Source organism: Sorex fumeus, unplaced genomic scaffold, assembly GCF_029834395.1.
Source record: "Sorex fumeus unplaced genomic scaffold, SorFum_2.1 ptg000098l, whole genome shotgun sequence".
Lineage (NCBI taxonomy): Eukaryota > Metazoa > Chordata > Mammalia > Eulipotyphla > Soricidae > Sorex > Sorex fumeus.
The window spans coordinates 30,811,415-30,829,318 of NW_026606155.1; the positions used below are offsets into that span (position 1 = coordinate 30,811,415).

The 17,904-nt window shown below is 50.0% G+C and overlaps 1 protein-coding gene across 3 annotated transcripts in view; it reads right to left on the reverse strand.

Annotated features, from left to right (window-relative positions):
- Positions 1-10,797, reverse strand: part of PLEKHG3 (pleckstrin homology and RhoGEF domain containing G3) — a 44,249-nt gene extending 33,452 nt beyond the window's left edge. The window contains exon 1 of one of the 3 annotated variants that reach the window (XM_056133156.1): positions 10,710-10,797. The gene's annotated coding sequence lies outside the window, so the exon portion shown is untranslated. Of the gene's footprint in view, positions 1-8,422; positions 8,444-9,446; positions 9,675-10,709 lie in introns of those variants that run through there. The other 2 variants (XM_056133155.1, XM_056133157.1) reach the window with 2 other exon arrangements.
- Positions 10,798-17,904: the final 7,107 nt, after the last annotated feature.

Sequence of the window (17,904 nt, forward strand, 5' to 3'; positions counted from 1 at the left end):
CAGAGTAACCCCTGAGCATCACCAGATGTGGCCCCAAACCCAAAAATAAATAAATAATGATAATTATAAAAATGTTAACATACAGGACAAAGACTTAGAGTAATGAACACAAATGGCCAATAAGCATGAAAAGTGCACATCCCTGCCAGTAACCAAAGTGCTATTTTTCAAAAAAGACAAATTTCCCCTTTTCTTCCCTTGTGCCATTACAATGTCTAGGGATCACAGACTTGTTTGTGATGTAGACACATATTTGTTTGCAGTGCACCCGAGGTCACATTTGTGGTGCCAGGGTTCATGATGGTAGTGCCAGGGATCAAACTAGGCATGAGGAATGGTGCCAGGAATCAAGCCATAGATCATGCCTATAAGGCAGATACTCTAGCACCAAGCCACATTTCAGGTCTATTTTAATTCTTAAATATCATTTTAGGGGCTGGAGCAATAGCACAGTGGGTAGGGCGTTTGCCTTGCAACGGCCAGCCCAGGTTCCATTCCCAGCATCCCATATGGTCCCCTGAGCACCGCCAGGGGTAATTCCTGAGCTCAGAACCAGGAGTAACCCCTGTGCATCGCCGGGTGTGACCCAAAAAGCAAATAAATAAATAAATATCATTTTATATCATCCAGATTAAAAACCACAACACAGATATTAGTAAAATAGAATCTCTCCTATTTCTGATAAGAATATCAATTGGTTACATAGCCTATATGACTTTATTTGGCTAGAATCTTGAAAAAGCCAATTTATGGCCCAGTAATTCCACTGCTGACACACACATACTGCAATTACAATAAGGAGAAATGGAACTATCTACATAACCACTAGCAAGGAACCGCAGTTCATACAAACACCACCACAGAACAGTTAAAAAGAATAAACAAGGGCTGGAGCGATAGCACAGTGGGTAGGGCATTTGTCTTGCATGCGGCCAACCCAGATTTGATTCCCAGCATCCCATATGATCCCCCGAGCACCGCCAGAAGTAATTCCTGAGTGCATAGTTCAGGAGTAACCCCTGTGAATCCCCAGGTATGACCCAAAAAAGGAAAAAAAAAAGAATAAACAAGATGTAAAGGTGGATAAATCTATAAACCAAAAGAGTTGGGTTGAAAATATCCAAGTTCAAGAAGACCACATTCAACATGACACTATGTGAAAACTGAAACAGATCTAAAAATATAAAATTATGCATAGGAATGGTAACTACTACATTCAGGAGAAAGTTATTTCTGGGCAGGGAGAAAAGAGAAAGGGATTAAATGAGAAAAAAAAATTAAAAACAAAGGAAGTTTCCACCATCTCTGGAACATTCTATCTCTGTGAGTTCAACAGAGGACCAGAAGCCATCAGCAGAAATCTCTGCCCCTCTGTGAAAAAGTTCTCACCACTTGACACATGATACACCTGGATAAAATTTTAATTTTATTCATTCTGGATTTTAAGGTAGGGGGAGGGGCATCTCCCAAGCAGTACCAAGAAAAGGTCCGGGGGTGGGGTTGGTAGGAGGTAGGTGGGGTGGGGGGAGATATTCCTGGTCATATTTGGTCAACCAAGCCAAATGGTTCCTTCATTGATCGGGGCCAGCAGTGTTGGGGGCCACCAGGGCACACCTAGCAAAGCCCAGGGGCCTCCAGGGCCATACTCAAAGGGTTGAGGGAGCATGTAGTACTGGGGTTCAGACTCAGGCCCTGGTGCATGCCAGGTCCGTACTCTTGACTGCTGAGCTCTCGCGCGCTCTCTCTCTCTCTCTCTCTCTCTCTGTCTCTCTCTCTGTCTCTCTCTCTGTCTCTCTGTCTCTCTCTGTCTCTCTGTCTCTCTGTCTCTCTGTCTCTCTCTCTCTCTCTCTCCCTGTCTCTCTCTCTGCCTAAACTTTTTACTGGAGAGAGTCCTAGCAGGGGTTACTTGAACATCCCTCAGCACCAGAGCTGCTTGTACAGTGTAGGAACTGACAATGGAACAAAGTTGCCAGGAGGCCTGGGGCAGCTCCTCCTGTTCATTCATAGGCAAAGTGCTATGTGGTCCCAGAAAGGAACTTCAAAGGAAAGTATAGAGAGAGCCTCTGCCACTGAAGCCAGAGCCCACGGTATAACTAGCTACCAACTCTGGGTGGGGGAAGGTGCTGAGCTAAGTTTGGACCCATTTCAGCTCTACTGTACACAATGACACTGGGCCCACTGCACTCTATGTGGACCAAGTTGACCATGAAGTCGGTCCTCTTGCAGAGGGCCTAGGTCTCGAACCAGGCCCAGCAGAGTCAAAGCCATGTGTGCGTTCAGGTCGCATCCTGCTGCTCATGTCGTAGCTGGATGACGCCCAACAACTGTCTCGTCCTATCAGGGACTCGGTTCCCTCCTCTGTGGCTGTGGGCAATCCTCCTTAGTTTGCCTTAGTGAGAAGATGATTCAGTATCAACGCTCTGTTCAAACTTTAGTCACGTGGATTGGGAATCTTTTTCAAATATTCTACACTTCCTGCCCCGTTTTCCTGAATAGTCCAGGAACCATAATTTAACCTTTTCTCGATGGCTCCGGTCACAATTACCAACAAAACATCAATTATCGACATGACAATCTCCTCAGGGTCGTATGCTCCACCAGTCCCCTGCATCCGTGGCCGCCACGCGCATATTGTGAGCCCATTCTCACCACGCGGGTCTCCGCTATTCTTTGTCACTCTCTTTCCACTTCCCTTCACCATTTCTTATGAGCAGCGGCTTGGAAACAGAATAAGACCACTCACACTTAAGAGTTAAGGGGGTACTAGAGAGATAGTATAGTGGGTAGGATGCTTGCTTTGCACAGGGGTAACTAGGAGTTGATCTCTCTCAAGTACCACATATAGTTCTCCCAAGCCCAACCGGAGTGATCTCTGAGCAGAGCCAGGAATAAGCCCTGAGCACTGCTCTGCAGCCACAAAGTCAAAATAATGAAATAAAATGAGTTAAAGAGGTGGCTGCAGGAATAGCTCATTGGGTTGGAGCACTTGCCCTGAAGAGAGGCAGCCCAAGTTCAAGGCCAGACATCACATGCCCCCCCCACCATCACATTACCTACCAGAGTAATCCCTGAGCACTGCCCCCAAAACCAAATACATAAATTATACAAATAAATGAACATAAAGAGAGTCCAGAGTGCAAAAAGCTGAAAAGCATGCTTTGCATGCAAGAGATCCAGATTTGATTCCCCAGTTTGAGGAAATACACACATACACAGACACACACACACACAGACACACGCACACATGCACACACATGCACACACATGCACACACATGCACAGGCACGCATGCACACGCACACATACACATACACACACACACACACAAACACGGTGGTCCCTAAGCAAGAGGCCCCCCAAAATGAAATGAAATAAAATGCAAGTTAAACAGGGTCTGAAGGGACTGGAGTAAAGAAAATGTAGGAAATTGACCCCAGCAGATCTATTTCTTGGCTGTGAACAGATAAGCATGGCTGCAGAGTTCTGACAGGGAGAGGAAAAGCGTTGCGATGTATTATGGGACACATCAGAGGAGAAACTATGACCAAGACAATACGCTCACCTTACTGTGTACTTGGGGGCCTGAACTAGGCCTTTCCACTTTCCCAGACAGAAGGAACACTCACTGCCCCTCAGGCAGAGCAGCTGAGCACAGGCTTGCCTGTAAGAATCTTACCTTCTGAGAGCAGGAATAGGACATTGGTGAAGAGCAAATTTCTTCAGTGCCTAAGGTTTCATCACGCCACAGGGTTTGACTTATGCAATAAACTTCACCCGAATCCTGCTCTGGCCGCGACAGAGCTGCCGTAGTTGCTGTGTACAGCAGAGAGGAGGCTGAAGACAAGCTAGTTCCCTTTTCAACACTGGCTTTATTGCTCAAGGAGAGGGAGGGGAGAGAGAAACAGGGAAGAAAGAGAAGGGGCGAAAGGGGAGACTCCTCTTAGAATTCTGTCATCTGTTCTCAGACTTCAACTTTCTGCTTCCTTCCTTCAACTTTCAGTCAGACTCCAAAAATAAACAAAGTGACTTCCAGGCCCCTCAAATTGTGCTTCGTTCCCCCCTCCGCCACCAAGCTACAAACACACCACACATACATACACACACACACACACACACACACACACACACACACACACACCACCCACTGACTAGATCCTCGCACCACTGGGCCTGTGTGTAGTCCTTTCCTTGAGCTAAAATCTGGTTCCCTACCCAAAAGCCAAAAGGAAGGGCATTGGTTCTACCCAGTTCAATCCTCAGCATCCCTTATAGTCCCCCAGTGCAGCCAAGACCGAGTCCTGAGTACAGAGCCAGGAGTGTGGCCCAAAAACCAGAAGAAAAAGAAAAAAAAGAAAAGAAAAGAAAAGAAAAGAAAAAGGACCCAGAAAAGTCTGACTGGCTCTGGCTCTCCCTCTCCCTTGCCGACCCTTCCAGATGGCAACAGCCACCCCAGGCTGGGCTTGACCCCCAACTTCTGCTCCTCCCCCAGGTCTCAGGGAGCAAAAACTAGAAAACCTCTAAAAGTCCAGATAACTTTCAGGATAGGACCCCCACATTCATCCCGCCACTGATGTCACTTTATACTGTTCCCAGAGCTCTGCGGAGAACCAAGGCGAGTGAGCCCCATTTCTGCCTTCAGAGAGCTCTGAACCCCAGAGCAGAGAACAGGGAACAGGCATCCTTTTTCTCTGAAGGCAGCCTTTCTTTCTCCAGGCCTCCTCCAGGTCAGGACCAGAGGCCGGCAGACCCTGCCAATTATTTTGCCCCCCTCTGACTTAAGGTCAGCCCCCATCCACCTAATGCCTGAACTCTTCAGGACCTTTTGTGCAAATTCCTTGGAGGGCAAGATTATTTATCGCCTTACTGGGTCTTCAGGTCTAGAAAGTTCCTTCACCACAGAGATAGCCTGGCTGTCCAGTGTACTTATTGGGGCCCTAGCAGGAGGGGCGGGGGGCGGGGGGGCGGAGGCTGAGGGGATGGCAAGTCAGGCTGATGACCACTTCCCTGGGCCTCACCCTTCACAGCCAGTCCTGCTTCCGGAGTCAGGGCAGGACCACCCCCACCCCCGCCCCTTACCCCCCTCCCCTCCACCCCGGAAACCTCGCACCAACCACAGCGCACCACAACCCTGCCAGAAGCTCTTCAGATGAGCCCCTCCCTAAGGTCCAAGGCTCCAGCAGAGAGCGGAAGAGACTCCTCAATCAGCTGGTGGAAGCAGAGCAGAGTTGAGCCTCGGGGTGTGGTCAGACACAAAGCTCTGATAGCCCTGTCCCTTCCAGTCTGGGACTCCAAATTCTGGTCTTGGGGGGAATGGGGGAGGCGCCTTTATGGAACTTATTCGAGCTGTCTCTCAGACTCTCCATCAGAATTTTTCTGCCACCTCACAGTTCTTCCTTAGAGAAGCTTTCCAGAGCCTCTGCCTGGCCTTGGCTAGACCTCAGTTTCCCCACCCACCGATGAGCATGACTTACGCATTTGACATTGTGGGCAGGGACAGAAAGTTAACCCAAGAGAGGCGGAGTAAGAGTTCAGGGTCGAAGTTGTGATTCATCAGGGCCGGTTGGAAGCAGAAGGATCCACAGCCAGGGAAGACCAAGGCTTCCCTTGGTGAGGCTACCCTCTCACCAGGGAGGGCAACACACACCTGGAGTCCCTCATCATTCTGGAGTGGGACAAGGGTTTATCCCAGGCTGTTCTCAGGAGGCTTAGGGGCCACTCCTGGTGAGAATCAACCTGTTCCTGCTCAACATGGCAGCACCGGGAAAGGCACCAGGGAGACCCCGCAGTGCCAAGAGGACTGTGCAGTGCCAGGAATCAAACCCAGGGCGTTGCAGGAACTTCACCCTTTAAGCCATTTCTCCAGCTCCTCATCCTGCATCTTTAACTATTAGGAATGGAAAAAAGACTAGAAAAGTACTGCTAACTAGAAGGTTTGCACTCACTCAGTACTGCTAACTAGAAGGTTTGCACTCACTCGGGTTCTTTTCACCTCTCTCAAATTCCCCAGTCTTGTGTAATAATTGAGAAAGAAAGCTTGTTATTAGTGTCCTTGGCAATGGAGAGAGACATGGCATTAAATGGCCTTGGCCACCCTGCAGAATCCAGTAGGAGAAAAGAGATAGTCGTTTATTGAACCCATCGATAGACTGTGTTCGGATTTGACAGAGGTTATCTCAGTTGATTCTCACGATACCAGAGGTGGTAAAAAGGATGACTAACTCCATTTTATAGGTGAGAAAAACTAGCTCAAAGGAGCACAGCCCCACAGGGCTAACAAGCGTTTAAGCTCAGATGGGAGCCCTGAGCATCCACCAGGAGCATCCAACACCAAATCTTGCTTCTCACTGCTGCAGTGTGCTGCTGGAACTGAATTCTGAGAAAGAGAAATCAGAGGAAGGCAAGTACTCCCTCCTGTAGGCCTTACCTCAAACAGCCTTTCTTTGGGGAAGTTTCCCAGGCCCCCCATCTAAAACATCTCACTCCTCTCACCTGCACGTCTGCCTTTCATAACATCCACTTCTAGCACTAGCGTGCTTTCTACACAAGTATCTGTCTTGTTTACCATCTGCTCCCCAACCAGCTAGTCCCACGAATTCAATGGGTGCATATTTTGTTCATTGCTTGTATCTTCTGCAGTTCCCTTTTCTACAAGGTCAGATAAGCATTGAATGAATACTTTTAAATAGAACAAGCAATGGATAGAGATAGAAAGGAAAAGTAGGCTCCAACAACTCAGGGAAGAAAGGAGAAATAAAGAGAAGACCGAGTATGGCCAATGGCAAATTGGGAGCCCCAAGATAAGCCTGACAAGAGGAAATGAGGGTCCACCAGGTGCCCCGTGTAGATCCCAGTGGTGACCTCCTGCTGGCAGTAGTGAGTTCCAGCTGCCAGAACCCCAGACAGAGGGTTTCTGCTGGGGAAGGCGGGTTCCAGGGCTGGAACAAAGGCCTATGGGACACACAGTTGACCAGTGAGGCAGGACAGAGTAAGGGGCTTGGGAAGGGAGCAGAAGACCTAAGACGGCACCCGGTGTAGCTGCAAAGGCAGCACCCTCAATGCAATGTTCTCAACCTCCAGCACAAGAGATAATCACTAGATGGCTGCAAGGTCAGAGCCCAGTGTGGGCTTGTGGCAACAGCTCTTTCTCCCTGGGTCTCTGGTTTTCTCTGTCTCTATCTCTGTTTCTGTCTGTCTCTGTCTGTCTCTGTCTCTGTCTCTGTCTCTCTCTCTCTCTCTCTCTCACACACACACACAAACACACACACAAAGGCGCACACCAGAGCCTTTACAAGTTTCTGGGTAGGGAGTGCAGATGAAGGAGCAAACCAATACATCTGGAACATAATCCCTTGTCGTGCAGCCCAGGTCATCCCTCAGGCCACGGCCTTTGGCCTCCTCCAGTGTAAACACGAGGGCCCTGTGAGAACTGTGGACTTGGTAAGGCAAATGTTTACTCTGCCACTGAGATATTACAGGCCAGGGATGCAGCAGAAAAAAGCTTCCACCACTGGCTCCTGGGTCTTGGTGGCACCCATAGGCCACATCCAGTAATTACACAGTTCTGGAGGCCCCCTCTAAGCTACAGTGAACTCTTTATTTTGTATCATTCACGAGATGGAACATCCCACAAATATTTCTCTGTCTGATCTGTATAAGCCTCTATGTAGATCACCCACTTTACTCAAGTGGAAACTGAGTCCATAAAGATAGGAGGCTTACCCAGATGGTGACGGGCAAAGTACAGTTAGACAACATATGGAAACCTGAGTTACTGTCCTTATTGGCCAAGAGAAACCAAGTCTCAAGTCTCCTCTCAGCTCTGGACTCTGCTGATGTGAGTAATATGTAACGGGCTCAGAGGAGCCTTCTAACCCCAGACCACCACCAATTTACTTATTGATTTTGATTTGGGGGTATCACACCCAATGGTGCTCAGTATTCAAGGATCTCTCTTGGCAGTACTCTTGACTACATTGCTGGGCCTCCTGTCTGCAAAGCACGTGCTTGGCACATCTCCCTACCTGACCAGCTGTCAATCTCTGATCTACTTCAGTAGAGCCAGGATGCAATCATAAGCAAAAAGCCATGTTGGACTTGGAGACCAGTGCTCTTCAGGCTCTCCCAGCAAAGCCACTCTAATAATAAAGACAGCAGAAGGCCCCCACGTCCTTTCCCCAGCTTTGAAACTAACCACTCAACCAAGTGAGCTATTTGGTCTTGGTATGTACCCCAACCTGCCTCTCTGCCTCACCCCCCAGGGAAAGGAGGGAAGGAGAGGTGGCAGGCAGGAGAATTCCCCGCCAATGCAGGGGATGAAGAGCCCAGGGGTATCACAGGGAAAGATCAAAGCACAAAGAGAAAGGGTCCACCTTTCCTTCAGGTTCTCACTCTCTCAATTTTCTGCTGGTTGGGGCGCAGTCACCTGAAAGGATTCAGGCTCCCAGCCCAGCAGCTGCAAAGGCACTTTTCCTGAAGGCGAGGCAGGCAGGGAGGCTGGTCTTCCACCGGGAGCCCTCTCGGGGCTGTCATTACTGCTCCCTGCTTATTATTTCTTGGGCAATGTCGGTGTGATTGGGCTGCATGCAGAGGCATGGCTAGGGAGACTCTGGGAAGCCCCATTCCAGGACTCCCTGTAGGGTGATGCTGTCTGGGTCGCTTCCTGGGGGCGCCGTGGGGCAGGCGACAGGCCCGTCATCTGCCAACAGCTTCGCCAGAGACTTCAAGAAATAAACTCTTCCAGCGGCCACGAACACCCCCACTCCATCCCACCCCACCCCACCCGCAAGCCACACCTCTCCCGGCTCGCTCCATTACATTTCTCACTCCGTTCTTCCTTTTGTTTTCAAACGCGACACCAAGGAGTTAAACGTCGTCACCTTACAAACGTTTCGGGACGCTCCAGCGTGCAAGGTTCTGGCTTTCCCGGCCAACCGGGACGGATGAAAAAATGGGACCCGACCGATTTCGGGCGAGGTCGGTGGGGGACACCGCTTTCCCGACCGCGCATTTCGAGCGCCCACCCGCATCCCCACAATACAACCCCCGCGAGCCCAGAGTCCCAGGGCTGGGTCCCGGTCCAGGGTGGCACCCAGCCGGGACAGGCTGCCGGCTCCTTGGAGGGGGTCCTGGGACCAGGGTCTCGGTGAGGTCGCGGCTCGGCAACGTGCACCCCGCCGGGGCCAGAGCGCAGCTCCGGGTTTCAAACTGCGCCTTTCGCAGCCACCCGGCGCCTTCGCGCCTTTTGTTCTCTCCCCGGCGGGGGCCAAAGGACAGCAAACGGCTCCTGGCACAGCCCTCCCGCGCTCGGGCAGCACCGCCCGGGGGGGCCCCCCCAAGGCTCACCCCGGGACGGGGCGGCGCCCCGAGAGGGCTGGGAGAGGGGTCGGCACCGGCACGGCGCGGGTGGCCCTGCCCGGTGGAGAGGGCAACGCCGAGAGGGCACTCACCGAGCCGTCGCCGCCAACGCGGGTCCCGCACTCGCGGCGCTCGGCTGCCCAGGTGCCCGCCGCGACGACGCGGGCGCGCGTTTGAAAGTCGCTCTCGGGCAGGAGCCGAGCCTGCGGGCTGCTCCCGCCCACTCCGGCCGCTCGGGCGGCAGGGGACGCGGCGCCGGGCCAAGGAGGGCCCCCGGGGACCCCAGCCAGCGCGCGCGGCTTCCCAGCGCTCGGCAGGAAGTCGGGGCCGAGCCCGAGCGGCCGCGGGAGGGAGGGCGGCGGGCGGGGCGGGCCAGGAATTTTTCCAGTGGGTGGAGACTTGGGCCCGCCGCTGGAATCCAGCTACGGGCGCTCGGCAGTTTCCAGGGGGAGGAGGGGGATAGAGGGGCGGCCGTGGCGCCACGGGTGCGCGGCTAATGATTAACGCCCGCGAGGAGCCTCCCTGCAGCTCCGGAGTTGCAAGACAGCAAGGCCCACGTGGTGGTAGTGTTGGGTGCGGGGAGGTGGTCACACCGGTGTCACAGACCTGCCATCCCCGCCCCCTCCGCGGCAAGACAGCAAGGCCCACGTGGTCGTGGTCTGGGGGTGGGGGTGGGGGGAATGATTTGTTTACACCGATGTCACAGACCTACCACCCCCGCCCGCTCCGCAGCCCCGCCACCCACCTGGGTACGGCGGAGGCGGGGGGGGGGGGGGGGGGGCGCAGTTCAAAGCATCCTCGTGGTACGGACAGCCAAGGGAAGTCCGCTTGGGAGCTAGCTTTGGAAGGCCCAGGTCTACCCGAGCAGGTCACCTTGGCTTTTCTGAGTCAGAGAGGCATGTCTTGAATTCTGCACCGAAGCTCGGTCCCGCGACCCTCTACGGGGCGCGCGGGGGCGCGGCGGGGGAGGGGGGGGGTCCTAGGAGGGACTTTGGGACGGACCTCAAATTTCCGCGAAGCTGACCCGAAAAGTCAAGCAAGCCGCTGTTTGAGGAAGCTCCACTAGAGAGACTCTTGCGGGGACACGATGCAATATCCTGTGTCCTGAAAAGGGGACTGACTGCATTTCTCTAAAGTGAAGAAGTCAGAAGGCCTGTCTGCTGCTTCGAACGCAGTCGCGGGCACAGGGAACTAACTGCACGCGCCCGACAGTGGCCGGAGGGAGGGCCATAAGCAGCAGATTATTTTTAAAACACGGGATGATTCGCCGGGCAAAGAACCTAAAAAGACTCGAGCCCTGCGCCCGGCAGGGGAGAAGCCCACGAGGGACCCTGAGAAAGGGGGCTAAACGTTACCAGCAGTCTTGGAAGGAGGAGGATGGAGCGCCGATAGCACCGAGCATGTGTGATATTCCGGGTGAGGACGGTGTGTACAGTAAACGTCTTACTGAGCGCACTTCCAAATCAAAACAAAAGCTGCTCCGGGCAAATACAGGTTCCAGGTGATTTGTAGGGAGGGGGGGTGGAGCTGGCGGGAGGAAGTGGCTTTCAGGTGACTTTGAAACTGGATCCCCGGGAGGGTGGGGTAAAGAAAGCGGGGTTCCTCGCTCCCCAACGGCGCAGGAAGCGGGACCCACATTCCTCGCCGAGGGAGGGTCTGCCGCCGCCTGGTCCAGCCCCCTTGCACCCTCCGACTGAAAGGTGAAAGTCGAGATTGCGGAAGGGGACTCGAAGGTAAACAGCCTCTGTGATTCTTCCAATGCAGCCTGCCGGGCTGCAGGGGAAGGCGCACCGACTCGGTCCCTCCCCGCGGCCTCGCGGACCGTCATGCTCAGCCTCGGCCTTGCTTCCTCCCTGCTTTCCTCCCCTATCCACGGAATCTGCTCCTGCATCACTTTCAGTCGCTTCCGGTCACTTGTCCGCCATCACCCGCCTAAATTTCTGCTTCCCAAGAAGGTCCCTGACTTAAGGCATTAATGACTCCTCTACCTGCGCAGAAGAGCGTTAATAGCCCATGGTGAGGAGAACTCAGTGGGTGAGTTACATTTTGTCAAGTCTGTAGGCCAGTTAGGATCCTGACCACCGATTTACAGGAAGGGTGGAGATTTAGGAAACACCCAGCCGCTTGGCCAAAATCAGGGAACAAGCCAGAGCCGAACCTGAGGGGTTACTGCCTGCACCATTATTCCAAGCCCTTCCTAGGATCTCTTACAGTCTCAGAATCAAATGAGACAAGACCCCACAGCTCATACGCAGGACCCCTGGGATTCCTAACAACACAAGGCCACTCAACTTCATCCATTGGACTTTCCAGATACTCATTCTGTTCAGTCTAGCACTTGGTTACAATGTCCCACATTGTTTTCCATGGTTTTGTGGTGCACAGTTTATTTCCTTAAGAGATTGGGATCTTTCCTTACGGCAGAAATCACATAGTGAAGGCAACTGCTGGATTCAGGTGAAACAATCCACCCTGTTGGAGAGAGCCCCAGGTTTCACCTCTGAGAGTAAAACCTATGTTTTATTCTCGATGTGTGGGCTAAGACTCGGCCAGAGCCCCTGCACGGCGTGCACGAGCCTCTCTCGCTCCTACCTCTGCAGATTCTTGCTTCGTGGCCTCGCCCTCCCAGCTATTAAATCATTTATTATTATAATAATAGCTTGTGCCCCAGTCATGCCTTTCATCCACGATCTCAAAGTGCACTAACAAATACAGATTGATTCACCTTCGCATTCCCCCCCACAGAGCTGGGGAGATGGAAATATTCTTGTTTTATGAGTGAGAAAACCAAAACAACAGAGAGAGTTTGAAATGATTCATGGGGAAGCCAGCGGCAGGGTTTCTTCTCTGCTCCCCGCCCCCCTTCCTCACTCCAGGCTGCCAACACTTGCATCAAAATTTCAAACCCCAAAGACAAAGGCCATTGAGTTTTCACAATAAAGGACATTTCCAAACTGTCATTTCAGCTGCTCTATTGTGGTAGGCCTCGGGAGTTGGGAATGTAAGCACTGGGAAGGTCCCCCGGGACTCTCTGAGCTTCCAGCTCAGAGGCAGGCCAGGGCTGACTGATTTGGGGGATGAAATCCCTAGCTTAGATAAGAAGCCCCTTCAAAAGTACACTGAAAAAAAAAGAAAAGAAAAAAAGCCCTGCTATGCATTCTAATCTCAAAGTTTCCAGAATTTCAAGTTGCATCTTTTTTTTTCTTTTTGGGTCACACCTGGCGATGCTCAGGGGTTACTCCTGGCTTTGCACTAAGGAATCACTCCTGTCGGTACTCTGGGGACCATATGGGATGCTGGGAATCGAACCTGGGCTGGCCGTGTGCAAGGCAAACGCCCTACCCGCTGTGCTACTGCTCCAGCCCCTCAAGTTGCATCTAACCATATTTATCAAAATGTGAGCCACCAGCAAGAAAAGAAAAAAGAGATGAATTGAGCATCTTATGTTCCGCTCATGGAAAGTTAAAACCTTTATTCTTTAAAAAACTGCAAGAAAGTGAAAAGCACACTGTAAGAAAACAAAAGGGACTGCAGCTATATAGTTCAATGGGTAGGGCACTTGTCTTGCACATAGTCCACCCCGTTTGATCCCCAGCACCCCAGGAATTTCTAGAGCCCTGCCAGGAGTGATATCCCTGAATACAGAACCTGGAATCAGCCCTGAGAACCATGGGGTGTGGTTAAAAAAATGAAAGGGGCCGGAAGGAAGGAAGGAAGGAAGGAAGGAAGGAAGGAAGGAAGGAGGAAGGAAGGAAAAGACTAGACGCACTGAGCTAGGCGTTTGCCTTGCATATAGCCAGCTCCATATATGGTCCTCTGAGCACTGTCAGGAGTGATCCCTGACCTGAAAGCCAAGAGTAAATCTTGAGCACAGAGCCAGGCGTAGCCTCTGACTATTGTTGGGTGTGGCCCAAATTCCTGCTCCCCTAACCCCCATTTCCCAAAAAAAAGAATGTGAAAAGCTTAGATGGTACTTGATCTAGATTATAGAAAGAGTACCTATACCACAATAATAAAAGCAGAATTGGGACAGGAGAGATAATACAGTTTGAAAGTGCACTTTCTTTGCACACGACCAACCCAGGTTCAATCCCTAATACCCCATTTGGTCCCTGAGCCCCTCCAAGACTGATCCCTGAGTGTAGAGCCTGATTTAGCCCTGAGGACAGCTGGATATGGGCCAAAACTTACAGTAGTAATAATAATAAAAGCAAATTAAAGGCAAATAACCCAATTTTAAAATGGGCAAAAAAAGACAGAGATAGTACAAGATTAAGGCTCTTGCCTTGCCTGTGACCAACCCTGGTTCAAATCCCCAGTACTGCACATAGTCCCCTGAGCACTGCCAGGAGTGATCCCTGAGCTCAGAACCAGGAGTAAGTCCAGAGTACTGCCAGATGTGTCCCCCCACAAATAAATCAATAGTAAAATAAAATGGGCAAAGGATCTAAATACACTTTGCCCAAAGAAGTCACATGAAAATATTCTGAACAACATTAGCCATGATGGAAATACATATCAACAAACCATTGAAATGTCAGTTCTTATCTGCTGAGATGCCTAAAATTTAAATTTCAAGTGTTGACTATATGGAGAATTTAGGACCCTCATACACTGCTGAAGAAGGCTGGCAGCTGATCAAAAGGTGAAACCTAGAGTTACCCTATGATTAACAATTCTACTCCTCAAAGGAGTAGAATTTTGTTCCAAAAGGAAAAAATATCTGTTCCCATAAAAATATATTCACAGTGTTCACAGCAGCATTCGTTATAAGAACCAAAAGATAGAAAGAATGCAAATGTTCATCAGCAATGAAGGGGAAAAATAAAAATATATAAATATATCAGAGAAATAGCTAAGTGATTTACAAGGCATGCCTTGCAGGCATATTGTCATGAATTCAAATCCCTGATGGCCCAAATAAGCCTTGGCAGTGATGCTGTGATCCCCAGTACTGCAAGCATGTTCTGACTGTAACAATGTCAGATGTCTGTGTATAAAGAGGTGTCATCCCCACTACACACACACACACACACACACACACACACATACACACACACGTGCACTGCAACTTAGAGATGTGTGAGCACAAGAGCAGGAAGCTCGACTCCTGGCAAGCATGCATGTTAAATGAGTTATGTGTGGGGCTGGAGCAATAGTATAGCGGGTAGGGCATTTGCCTTGCACATGGCCCACCTGAGTTTGATTCCCGGCATCCATATGGTCCCCTGAGTACTGCCAGGAGTAATTCCTGAGTGCAAAGCCAGGAGTAACCCCTAGGCATCACCCAGTGTGACCCCCCCCAAAAAAAAGAGTTATATGTGTTTCATATAATTTGAAATATATCTCAATAGAATTAGGTCTTGGGGTGTTGTTTTTAGTTGTTGATTTGTTTTTATTTGTTCATTTGGGGCCCACACCTGGCAGTGATCAGGGATTACTCCTGGTTTTGCATTCAGGAATCACTCCTGGTGGTACTTGGAGGTCCATATGGAAAGCCAGGGATTGAACCCGGGTTGGCTGCATAAAAAGCAAATGCCCTAGCCACTGTACTATTGTTCCAGTCTGATTTATCTTTTTTTTTGGGAGTGACAACTGACAGTGCTTGGTGACTCCTCCTGGCAGTGCTCAGGGACCTTGCCATGCCAAGAATCAAACCCGGGGTTCCCAAATGCAAACTCTGTGAGCCTGATCCTTCTTATTTGTTTGTTTAACTATTTGCCACTACCAAGTGACTGTCTATACGCTGAATCTAGTAGGGCCCTTCACTCTGCCTTTCCTCAGAGCACAATGAATAAAGGTCAGTGACTTGCAAGATCTCATAAGACTGTCTCTCAAGGCCCAGGGGCCCCCAGTCTCTTGAACTGAGCAAAATGCGAGGCTTGTAACTAAACATAGAGGACAGCAACCTAGGAGTGGTGGTGAGGGGCTTCTTCCCAAAGTTCTTCTTTCTTTTTTTAGACCCTTACAAGGCTGTTCATGATTGGATTTCATTCACACCGTATTTTAACACCCATCCCTTTACCAGTGTACTTTTCCCAGCACCAGTGTCCCCAGGTTCCCTCCCATCAACCCCCCCCCGCCTCTATAGCAGGCACTTTTCTCTCTCTCTCTCTCTCTCTCTCTCTCTCTCTCTCTCTCTCTCTCTCTCTCTCTCTCTCTCTCTCTCCTATTGGGCATTGTGGTTTGCAATACTGATACTGAAAGGCTATCAAGAATATCCTTTATGTACTTCTAACCCTCAGACCTTGTCCATAGCAGTCTCTTCTCTCTTTCTCTATCTTACCTACCCTCAGCCCCCCACACACTTGTGGTTAGTTCCAACCATTGACAGTCCTCCTAATCCCTGTTTTCCCTGGCCATGGATATTATCTTTTCTCTCCTGTTCCTGTTCCTTTCCCTAGTTGTTGTTACTTGCTCCAGGAGTGGCATACTGGTTGTAGCACCAGGGTTTGCACCCAAAGAAGTACAAATGGTACTCAAAAATGTGAAATGGTTACAGGGATCAAATTAACAGCCTCATGCTTGCAGGGCAGGTGCTCAACTATTGAGTCACATCCCTGGGCCCCTTTTCCTGGAGGTTCTTTTTGTCAGTAGCTTCTTTCCCCAAGCCTGAGTTCCTTAACAACAGAAAAATAAGATCAGAAAGGGGAACAAGAGTGGGGTGGGGCAGGGAACAGGAGACGGTCCCATCTCCCCCTCTTCTTTCTTGCTACATTTAGGCTCCTCACTGCTGCCTTGGGGTGTGATGGAAGGAAATAAACTGTTGGCTGGAGTTTGTGTCTACAACGGAAACATTTGCCAATCACTTGTAGTTTTTCAAGAACCTGGAAACCACGTGTGAACTATTTCTGAAGATCACTTATGTTGCCTTCCTTATCAGTAGATAAAGAGGCCGTAAGTCTTCACATTCATAACACACTATACTGGGGAGGCTGGCTACTAGATCAGCCTTTGAGATCCAGAGGTTGATTCGGATACAAATAGGTCATCTTTCTCTACTTCCGGTCTTTGGGGTCAGAAGTTTTGTTTACTTGATTTGGGGGCCATATCCAGTGGTACTCATAGGCTGTTCTTCAGTTGGTGCTGGAGTTACTCTCAGCAATGCTCGGGAGATCATGGCAAGCCAGGGACCCAAGCTTGATCTCCCACATGCAAAGGATGTGCTCCAGCCCATCCAAAGCCATCTCTCCAGCACTGAGTCAGAAGCTTTTGCGTTTGCATCATCACAACCTGTAGATGGACAGAGCATAGACATGAGCCATCCAGCATTCCCCAGCCTGATGCCAAAATGAAAGAGTTCCTGGAGTAGTTTAGAAATGATTGGCTAGAATGGTGTTTTGAGTTTTCTGTTTACTTTACACATCAAAGTTGTTAATATGCCAAAAAACTTTTTTGCTTCTACTTGAGGTTTTTAGACCTAGGTGGAGAGAGAAAGTCAGGAGATAGTACAATGATTAGGTACATACCTAGCATGCAACATATCTGGATTTGATCCCTTATACCCTAAGCACCACTTGGGAGCACCTCCAGAAAAAATAAAATCATAAGAATAATTACCTGGGAAGTTTTTGACTCAGGATGGAAGCAATCCCCAGGAATCTACATATTTAAGCAGTAGGGAAATTAGATGCAAAAGATATCCATGTATCACACTTCAGAAAACACTGGTCTGAATTTTGCCTTCTTGTTTTTCCTCTTATCCCTTTCACTTCTCAAAATCAAAACCCTGTGATCCCTCTCAGTGCTCTCAAGATAAAACAGCCTGGCATTAAGACCTCATGATGTTGGACTATTATATTTAATCATATGGAAGAGTTCCACCTTGATTTGTGTGAAATGCTTGATCTTCAACACCTTGGTGAGTAGCAGGGCGGGGTGTACCTACCAAGCACTATATTGTAATCCTCAGAAAACAAATTAATGAGTGCTTAATTAAGAGGTAATTGCGCAGTTACTTGCAGAGGGAGGCAGTTCTTCCCAACTGTAATTTTGGTTGTTGATGTTTTCCTCCTAGACAGGGACCTCTGGGTTCCCACCCTGGCTTTTTTTTTTTTAATCACACATAGAGAAGACAGAGCAGCTCTGCCAAAGAACCCATGGGGCCCAGAGTTGGATGCCCTTTGATTTCTGAAACAGATCCCACAACAAACAAATTATAGCCAGATTAGGGCAATCAGGACCTAGTTCATCCACTTTGCTAAGTTTCTAGCATCTCCAGGAAGTAGGGCTGGGGGTCCTGAGGACAGAAACTTGGTTTCTCCACCTGAGCAATGAGGAGACACAGTCTCATCATTTTTTTTTCTTTTTGGGTCACACCCGATGATGCACAGGGGTTACTCCTGGTTCTTCACTCAGGAACTACTCCTGGTGGTGCTTGGGGGACAATATGGGATCCTGGAAATCAAACCCAGGTCGGTCATGTGCAAACGTCCTAACTGCTGTGCTATCGCTCCAGCTCCTCATCATATTCTTGAATGACAACAAACTCTCAAATTCTTTTATGTATAGTGCTTTGTGGGGGACATCCTCATTCATTCTTTCCCATGC